Here is a 10,385-nt window from a genome sequence, read left to right as displayed (position 1 = left end):
ATTTGCATCTCATTATCGCCCCGTTCTATTTGAATTTCCAACGGGCATCCACGGCTGCCCGAAACTGTGTGCATGAAAAAGTCAAATCTTTACCTTCTCTTTGTGCCGCTATGCGTGCCGCTAGTAAACTCAAACTTCTCACACTATCTAAGTTTTTTAAAACCTTCCTTTTGATGAATTGCACAAGAACTTGAGATATTAAAGCGTTTTGAAAATCACCTCTCGCAAAACATGCTGTCTGTTTTTTGCCGACTGGACTATGGCCGGGCTCCAATGTGTCCGAAATTGGCAACATAAGTTCATCAGGCCTCAATCCATATATGGTGAAAGTTTTCGCTTGGTTCCACCTGTACTTTTTGAGAAATCAACTTGTTTCTACAGGGTTTCGAATAGAAAATTGTAGTCAGCGAAACAATTGAAAATGACGTCATTTCTTTTCCCGTAATATTGGGCATGCGTGGTACGTGAGATTCAGGATTTCATGCTCATTGTTGGTTTGCATGTGACGCAGTCAATTTTGCTGAGTGTCGCACGGCGGTACGGTGACTGCTGAGCTGCTGCCGCGCACGCTGCATGCAGCAATGCGTTGTGTGTGCTTTGACATGCAACGCTACAGTGACGCGATAATACATGGGACCGACCTGTATGCTTTGCGTTCGTGTCATTTTTGGCATCACCTTCTGTTTTTTTTTTTTTTTTTTTTTTTTTTTTTTTTTTTTTTTTTCGCCGACACAACCATGGCCGGGAATATTACGGTATGAAATTTAAAACGCAAGCAGATAAATAAATTTCCGTGTACTTTGTTCGAATGGCGCTTTGGTTCCGCAATCACACTTCGTGAATTTTAGGATGATTTTCGAGGCATATTTTTGGTAATTTTGCTCGCCAGGTTTTCGCTAAAATTTCACATTTTATCATTGTCAAATCCTTTAGTATGTTATATGTGCATATTAGGACATGTTTTCAAATTCAAACTAACTCAATTTTAATCCGAAAATAGGTTTCCTTAAATTGTTATTAGCTTGAGAAGTTGTTTACTTTTTCTCAACTACGCGAGTACATGTTGTTTACTTTATGCAAATGAGGCTCGGCTGCCGATGGATTTCTGCGAGATAATTGGGGTGCTCCACCGCGCCTGTTTGTAGTAATGCTGTTTCACAACTGTGGAATGGTCTGTACGCAGACTGCAGGGGAGAGTGTAAATCGTTATCAGAAAGATAATGCTGAATCTGCCGAACCGCAGCTCTCTCTATAATCTTTCTAAGAAATGAAAGATTAGCAACTGGTTGATGATTCTTCAACAAATTAGCATTGGCTCCATCCGGGATGAAAAATTCGTGTATTTTTCCAATACAAGCTCATAAAGTCAGTTAAATTTGCTCACATCTTCCCCCATCAGTACACCCATCAACCCCTCATACTGTTCGTACAGTGGTCGTCTGAGAAGCTTAAATGACCCACACACACCTCCTTACTGTTTTTTGTGCTTTGATTAGTTTTACTTTGTTTTGCTTTGTTTATGTTATTATTTTCCAGAAAAATGAGAGTTTGAAACAAAGAAATTTGCCTTTATGGTGTCGACAAGTAGAAAAGAGTGTAGACCGCTGCAGATTTCCTGGTGTGCTTGTTATACTTAGCTCTGGAGGCATGCCTCCCGATTTAAGTATCAAAAGCAAAAGCAAAAGTCATCTGTCAACATTTTGGGGATATCCGTGTAAGGACCGCGAAGGGACCCAGTTGCATCCGTGCTCTTCCTTGATGTCCGTGTTAGCTCCGTATCTTTTCCGCTGTAGTCCGCATTCATTCCTTGTCTGTCCGTGTAGGCACCGTACTTGTCCGTGTAGTCTCCGTACTTGTCCGTGTAGACACCCAGTTGGGATCGTTTTCACACCGGTATTGAGAGGAAAATCGATATTTTGCATGCCGGAACACCACGGATGACGATCCATGGTCATCCGTGTAGCAATCCGTGAAAGTGTAAAAGGGGCTTTAGCAGCATGATCAATACCTAGTATAACCATACAATGTTTAAATATTATAACTAATCAGAGCAAATGAAATACAAACAAAAACAAAATGCTTTTCTATACATAACGAAATTAATCCCAGATCATAAGAAAAACCCATCATGTACAAATTATGCAGTAAAACATACAAAACAACTCAAATTGTAACAATCATGCTTCATTCACAATTGAGAATTAAACAGATGTGTTTTAAGGAGTTGCTTAAAGGAATCGGTTGAGGAAAAGGGGACGATTGTTCCAGAGAGGGACCGGCGGCGTGGGAATAGCTGTGGTCTCCCACAGAGTGAGAGGATCGAGGAACGTGGAGAAGTGAAGTACCAGCTGAACGGAGTCTACGAGGGGGTTGATATGAATGTATGGAGCTCTGGGGGTAGAGTGGCGAGGATCCATGGACTGTGTGGTAGACCAGTAAGAGAACTTTGAAGATGATGCGTTTTTCGACTTGTAACCAGTGAAGGGACTGAAGAACGGAAATTGTGATTTCTTAGTGAGGGTGACAAGACGAGCTGCAGAGTTTTGGAGGCATTGAAGTTTAGAAAGCCATCGTTGGGAAAGGCCGAGGAGGAGAGAGTTACAAAAGTCAAGACGAGAAGAGATGAGGGCGTGGACAAGCAGCTGTTGCACTCCTGGTCAGATAATACGAATGAAGCTAAGGTTGCGGAGTTGGTATCCTATGGATCTTGATGTGTGAGAAACATGGGCATTGAAAGACATATTGGCATCGAAGATAACGACTAAATTGAGAGTGGCGGGGGGGGGGGGTAGACGACGTTATCGCCAACGTTGGTGGCAAGGTCCTTCATGTCAACTTTGTCGAGCATTAAAATTTTGCTGTGAGCTCAGAAAAATCACCTCTGTCTTGTACTAATTCATTTTTAGACCAGATGCACTCATCCATTCGCTTCAAGGCGTCTTACAGCTAATTACATCGAGATGAAGGTTGGAGAAAATGACACATAGAGTTCCATGTCATCGGCGTAGCAGTGGTATAGCTGATGCCATGACTCTTGATGATGGGACCAATAGCCTGCAGATACAGGGAGAATAGGAGGGGGCCTCCTACCGAACCTTGGGGAACGCCATAAATCAGATTACTTTCTTGGGACAAGGCATCACCAATGCTCACACTTTTACAACGATTTGTCAGATATGAGTTATACCAACGCAGGACTGTCCCACTGACTCCGAAAGAAAAATGTTGATCTAGGAAAATATCATGGTCAACAGTGTCAAATGCCGACAACATGTCGAGGAGAATTAGAGCTGAAACGTTTCCCCTATCCATCCTGCTGTAGAACATCATCTGCTAAGTTAGGAGTGTTTCCGCGCTGTGGTTGGGCCGATATGCAAACTGATCGCTGTCAAGTAGCATGTTGTCATACAGATACTGAGTATTAGGGAGCTTTAGATTTTAGACGCGCGGATGTTCAAAGGAAAAAAAAAAAACATGTTCTGAGCAAAGACGCTTAATAAATAAGACACGAAAGTGCGCGCTAATCCTGTACAAAACAAATGGACAGCGCGCGGTCTTCAAGCGTATACGCACATCACCTGAGACGCGCTGCCTTGATGCTTGATAAACAACAGCAGCGGCTTCAGGGACAGCGCGTCTCAGGTGATGTGTGTCTTTGCCTGAGACGCGCTGTCTTTGCAGATGTTGTTGTTGTTGTTTATCAAGCGTTTTTGATTGTGAGATCATGTTGTTGCCAAATTTTTACCTCCACGAAATAATCCTTATTACTCTAAAATCTCGTTCTTCAAAATTATCCCCTTCATCGAAAAAAAGCTACGACTATAATTTTTAAATCTTTTTAAGATGACAAGAATACCACTATTTTTGGTAATGAATGATGTTTCTAGGTGTACTGAGTTTGTACTTAGCTCTCTTTTGTATCGTCATGTAGGGTAGCCATTTTGTGTCCATCTTTATCGCGCGCCTTCGTATCTTATATCTCTACTATCTTTGGTTCTGAGCGTGCGCAGTAGCGCGCGTAAAGTCAATCTATTTTTAGCTTGCGTCGCCTGAGTTTTTCACTACGCGTACTGGGCTATTTTCACGTCCGCACAGTTTGCGACGTAGAGAGCTTCTTCATGCACTGATCATATGGGGGCGCGATTTTATTTTTATACGTTGCGTCCCAGCCAGAGAGATTTTCCCCAGTGACTGCTAGAGCGCGGAGTCTTCATACGCCCTGTACTATTGTTTTGTGAGCGCAAGGGGAGCACTGGATGACAACGAGGCGGTTCAACGGTAGGCTCACCCCTCGTGCTAACACGCTAGCAAACGAGCAACCGAGGAGCAGCCAAAATCAAGTGCGTACTCGCGTAAAAGTTCAGAAGTTCGCGTAATACGCGCTGTAGAAATGTATACAGTACATAGTACGCAAAGTCCGCCATTGTTAAGTGAGCTATGGCGGCCCCCATGAAATCACTGACTCCATTGTAGAGTCCGCCCTCTAGTGGTGGGGAGGAGAAAAATCTCTTTGGTCCCAGCGTAATCTAAAGCTACTTTTCCACACGACGCAGGGAGAGGAGAACGTCCAGCGCAAGCGTCGGCTCAAACGTCCGCGCGTCAAAATCTAAAACTCCCTAATAAGTATTCTGAAAGTTGAGAGAAAGCCACACGCTCCAAGACTTTGGAGAGATATGACATTCAAGTTGAAGATTGGGCGGAAACTCTGAAGAGACACAGTGTCCATTTCTGGTTTCTTTAGTGTCGGACGAACAATAGCTCTCTTCAGATCCGCAGGAACTACTCCAGTAGCAAGGCTGGTGTCGATGATGTATGTTATGGCAGGAACAATGGCAGAAAAACATTTCTTCAGAAGAGACGATGGGATAGGATCTAATTTGCAAGATTTCGCTGCTGACCCTGACAAGATCTTTGGGACTTCATCTTCATTGGCAGCAATCAGAGTGTCCAATACTGCGGCTGTTTGACGAGCTCCAGAAGGTTTTTTAACATCTGGCAATAATAATACGAATAGTATCAACCTTATTCGCAAAGAACATGTTGCCAGATCCAAAGCAGATATATGTGTTGGAAGAGGTGATTTCTGCTTTCTATTCAGAAGATCACTTGCTATTTGAACAGTCGTTTTGAGTCTCGAGAGCAGTCCTTGGTTTGTCCTGAATTGTATTCCCTCTTCGCTGTCGCAATCGCGGGTCGAAAGGGGGCGCATCCCTCTCTGGTCACCCCCCCCCCCCCCCCTTTCTATACTTTCAAACAAAAAATAGAAAGGAAAAAAATTGGTGATGCGTCAGCCTTTAATTTTGTAAAGGGGCCTCCCATTTACAGAATTTCTGGATCCGCACTTGTAATGAAGCAATGACTTTTGACATTTTTAGTCGACTCAGTCGCGGATCCATAGGGGGTGCACTCCCCCATGGTGCCCCCCCCCCCCCCTCTCTATTTTTTGGTCAAAAGAAACTATATAAAAAGAAAAAAAGGGGATGACCCAGGCTTTAATTTTGTAAAGGTACCCCTCCCCCCTGTTCGAAATTCCTCGTTCTGCCTCTGCAATACAAGCAATGAGTTTTGACATTTGTGGTTGACACAATCATGGATCGAGAGGTCGCGCATACCCCTCTGGTGCCCCCGTTTATTTATTTTTTTTTTTTCAAAAACAACAAAAATTACAAAAGAATTGGGGTTACGCCAGCTTGTAATTTTGAAAAGGCGCCTCCCCTTTATGGAATTCCTGGATCCGTCCCTGTGAGGCAAGCAATGAGTTTTGTCATTTGTGAATGACTCAATCGCGGATCGAGAAGGGGAGCATCCCCCTCTTGTGCCCCTCTCTATTTTATTTTATTCTTTTGTTAAAACAACATTAAAAAAGGGGGTGGTGCGGCAGCTTAAATTTTGTAAAGGCGCTTCCCCTTTACGAAATTCCTGGCTCCTCCCCTGTAAGGCAAGCAATGAGTTTTGACATTATTTTGTAGATGACTCAGTCGCGGATCTAGAGGGGGGAGCATCCCTCTCTGGTTCCCCCTCCCCCCCCCCCCCCCTCTCTCTCTCTCTCTCTCTCTCTCTTTTGGGGGGTTAAAACAGATTTTTAAAAGGGGGTGCGGCAGCTTTAATTTTGTAAAGACGCCTCCCCCTTACGAAATTCCTGGATCCACACCTGTAAGGCAAGCAATGAGTTTTGACATTCTTATGCAACATTTCACGGATCGAGAGGGGGCGCATCCGTCTCTGGTGCCCCCTCCCCTTCTATTTTTTCTTCTTTTTTTTTTGTTTGTTTGTTAAAACAACAGAAATAAGCAGGAAAAAATGTGATGGAGGTGTGGCAGCCTTTAATTTTGTAAAGGTGCCTAACCTTGACAGAATTCCTGGATCCGCAGTTGTAATGCAAGCAATAGGTTTTGACATTAACTTGTGGTTGACGCAGTCGCGGATCTTGAGGGGGCGCGGCGCCCCCTCCCGTCTTTTTTTTTTTTCGTTAAAACTAAAGAAATAAGATGAAAAAGGGAGGGGTTGCGAGAGCCTTTGATTTTCTAAAGGCGCCTCTTCTTTACGGCATTCCTGAATCCGCCCCTGTCACGCGTTATGTCATTTGCAGTAAATTTTGCAATTTTGACATTTGTCGTCGACGTGATATATGACATTTGTGGTTAATCCGAGTTGGTTGACGCAATCGCGGATCAAGAGGGGGTGCATCCCCCTTTTGTGCCCCCTCTCTATATGTGACCGTGCACCTCAAAACAAACATAAAGTCGCACAACACTGATTTTGCGTGAGGACTGAAAATAAGTGAAATGGGTCAACCTAGCCGAACTTGACATTTTTATATTTTCTGAAAGAACTGTTCTTCTTTTACATTATGCTAAAATTTGGCATCATAAAACGGGCAGGAAAGTGTGTTTTTTTTTAGCAGTTTATCTCGAACATTTTTGGTAGAATAGTGTGATTAGGTGCGTCTTTAGAATCCCTTTTTCATTTCTGAAGAACCTTGTCCACACTCTTCAATTTCAACTCTAATAACTTTTGAAAGGATCGGGCTACTGCTTTGGAAGTTGGCATTAATTATGGACAGAATGGCCCGAATTCACGAAGGTGGTACAAATGAAACCATGGTTTAAACCATGGACAAAAACCATGGAATGCCAAGTGTCGCATGGGATATTTCGCTACGAAATCAGTCATTTCGTCGATGAAATGATTATTTTGTAAAGAAATGACAACATTTTGTAACTAAATGAACATTTAGTTAACATTTCGTTAACGAAACAGTCATTTTGCCGACGAAATGACCAATTTAGTGACGAAATATTCCGTTTGACACTTGGCGCTCCATGGTTTTTGTCCATGGTTTAGACCATGGTTTCGTTTGTACCACCTTCGTGAATTCGGGCCAATGTGTTAATGAGGCGTGCTTAATTTAAGTTTAATCTGATAATCCCTTCATTGTTGTTACTCTCGTGGTTTACTTCCTCTTTTTTGTCCCATTCATCGCACAGCCACCACGGTTTGGTTAAGATTAAGCGCTTTAATAGACACTGTACTTCAGAGCCTCTTTTCTCAGTTCACACTTTTCCTGAGTTTGTGCTTTCTTTCCAATATAAAGATAGGGTAGGAGAGTCCATTTGATTTGAGTTATACATCATTTTAAAGCTTAAAGTCCGCTCTTTCAGAATATGGTCTTAACTAAAAATTTATGTCTGGCGATTTTTTGTTTGTTTTCAGGTGCAGGGTCACATATGTTGTTTAAACAACAGAAATAAAAAAAAAAAGGAAAAGTGGGGGGGGGGGGTGAGGTCGCGCCAGCCTTTGATATTGTTTAGTCGCGTCCCCTTTACGGAATTCCTAGATCCGTCCTTGTGACGCGTTATGGCATTTGCAGTAAATGTGGAAATTTTGACATTGTGGTCGACGTGTTGCGACATTTGTTGTAAAAAATGGAAAATTTGACATTTTTTTTTTCTTTTTGTCGGCGTGTTATGACATTTGCAGTAAAAATGGAAATTTTGACATTTGTCGCCGACGTGTTATGACATTTGGGGATAATTCAATTTTTATATTAACTCTTTATGTGCCACGTTCGCACGTCCGACACAGTCGACGGCGTGCCAACTTCGCATATTCTGCTCAAACGCACAAACCCGCCCAAACTGATCGATAAATTGCCAAATGCCGCAGTACAGTGAAAGCGTTTCTCGCGATACCGTTCCTCTCACACATAGCTTGCATTTTATATTGTGATTGACTAAGAGGCGGCATTCCCTACAGGATTTGCGTGTAAATTCTAATTAGTTTCTCTCACTGTTTTGCGTGCAAAGTCATGCCTTTACAGTTGTTTAGCTCCAAGTCAATGAAAGAAAACCAGTCATACAGTAGATTTGTCATACAATTTACATCAAAGCAAGCTTGGCATTTTCTCTACAACTTTTCTCTCACTATTACATTCACGGGTTAACAGAAATCTATAGAAGTGACGTAGATTTGAAAAATAGAATGTTTTCTCTAAGCATGACAACGTGGATGGCTCAGAATAATGTGGCACACAGGAGATTTCCATTTTCGCACATAAAAAGTTAAAGTCGTCAAATTGTTATGACATTAGTGGTTATTATGGCATTTGTAGTCAACGTGTTATGACATTAGTGGTTGTTATGACATTGTTTAGTGGTAGATTTTGACATTAGTTGGCTCTACAATCCTCCACAGTACAAAGTACTCACCAGCAGTCTGATCCGGCTCTGGGAGACTCGGGTGCCCAAGACTGAGGAAGTGGACTCCGCTTGCGCAGATGGTAATATGTCCGTTTTTGCTTGTCTTTTTGAGAATACTGACCCCATGATGGATGTTCTTTTATGTAGTATCTTACTTTCCCTCAGCGTCTACAATCTGTCATCAAACTTAAATGAGGAGGAAGTTTCAGATGATGTAAAGTAATAATGCTTTTAAATTTTAAAATTGTGAGGGAACAGTGGCAAAGCCCCAACCCTCATTGGTGCAAGGTAAAAATGTCAAAGGTAGAAATGCAGAGGTAAAGTTGTCAGAAGTAAAAATTTCAGAGGTAAAAATGCCGAGGTTAAAAAAAATGTCAGAGGTAAAAATGTCAGAAGTAAAAATTTCAAAGGTAAAGAGATCAGTGGTCAAAATGTCAGTGGTCATAATGCCAGAGATAAAATGTCATTGGTAAAAGTTAGACTTAAAAATGTAAGAGGACGAAGTAAAATTTGCCAGAGATTTTTTCGTCATGTTTCTGATACCCTTCTCACAACCCGGGCTCTCCGTACCTTCTCCTGAAAAGCATAGAAGAGACCGGGGAGAAATGGGACAAGGGGAGAAATATGGGACACTCTTGAACAATGCTCGGCCAATCAACAACCCAATCATGCCTATCATATCAGTAATAAGATGAACCTCGTTACACCTCAAAATAGACATAATTGTTATTAGTCACTATACAGCGCTACAGGTAAATTAAAACAACAATTGTTTTATGACCCCTTTTTGTTACGTTTTCATTGATTCTTACTTTCTTGTCAGTAAAATATCAAACTTACTACATAGATATGGTAGATCCTATACTATGTTAATTATTGGTAACTTAAAAATAATCGTGCAAACTTCTGAAAATAAAATTGCTTGATACTAGGTGTTTCAAAAATATTTCCCACTTTTGGTCATTAATAGTTCAAAAATATTCATCCGATAAAACCATCATTGATATGAGTAATAGCTGGATAGCGTACAATTTGGTTGGTGGTAATTTGCCCGTGAAAGCATAAATCAGTTTCATTAAATCGAAGATTGATTTTGAAGTAAGGTTTCAGATTTTGGTCAAATTTTAACCCTCTGTACAAAAATTGAACTTCGCACAGGAACCAATGATGTGTATGTGAGTGTGTGCTGACAATGGCCCTGAACAATGGACATGCCTGAACCACCTGTTGACTAGGCGTCAGTCTCGCGTTCCCTTGCACATGAATGCTTAATAAATAATTCATGTGGATTGCCCTGGGCACTGCTAGTCTGAATTCATGCACCGTAAAGTGCTTGCAAACACCACATTTCACTCCAGATGACAATGATTTTCAAATTTTGCTTCACATATCACTAAATTTTGGATATAAATAAGCATAAATGATCTAAAGTTCCTCATTTTGATACAACTGTCTACTAATTAAATAGTCTGACAAATTTTTCGCTTTTTCGATAAAAAGAGATCATTTTTGGTAAAGAGTTCAGCAGCATTTATCATTGGGGCGATTTGTTTCACAGTATATTTATTTAAGGCTCCATATACACATATACTCTAATTGATTTTTTTTTTTTGTTTATTTCCTGTCATCACGTTTACGATAGAACAGAAGGTATTGTTACGACCAAAATCACTCTGAGAATGATCG

The sequence above is a fragment of the Diadema setosum genome, chromosome 10 (genome assembly GCF_964275005.1).
Source record: "Diadema setosum chromosome 10, eeDiaSeto1, whole genome shotgun sequence".
Taxonomy (NCBI): domain Eukaryota; kingdom Metazoa; phylum Echinodermata; class Echinoidea; order Diadematoida; family Diadematidae; genus Diadema; species Diadema setosum.
Note: the sequence above shows the minus strand (reverse complement) of the source record.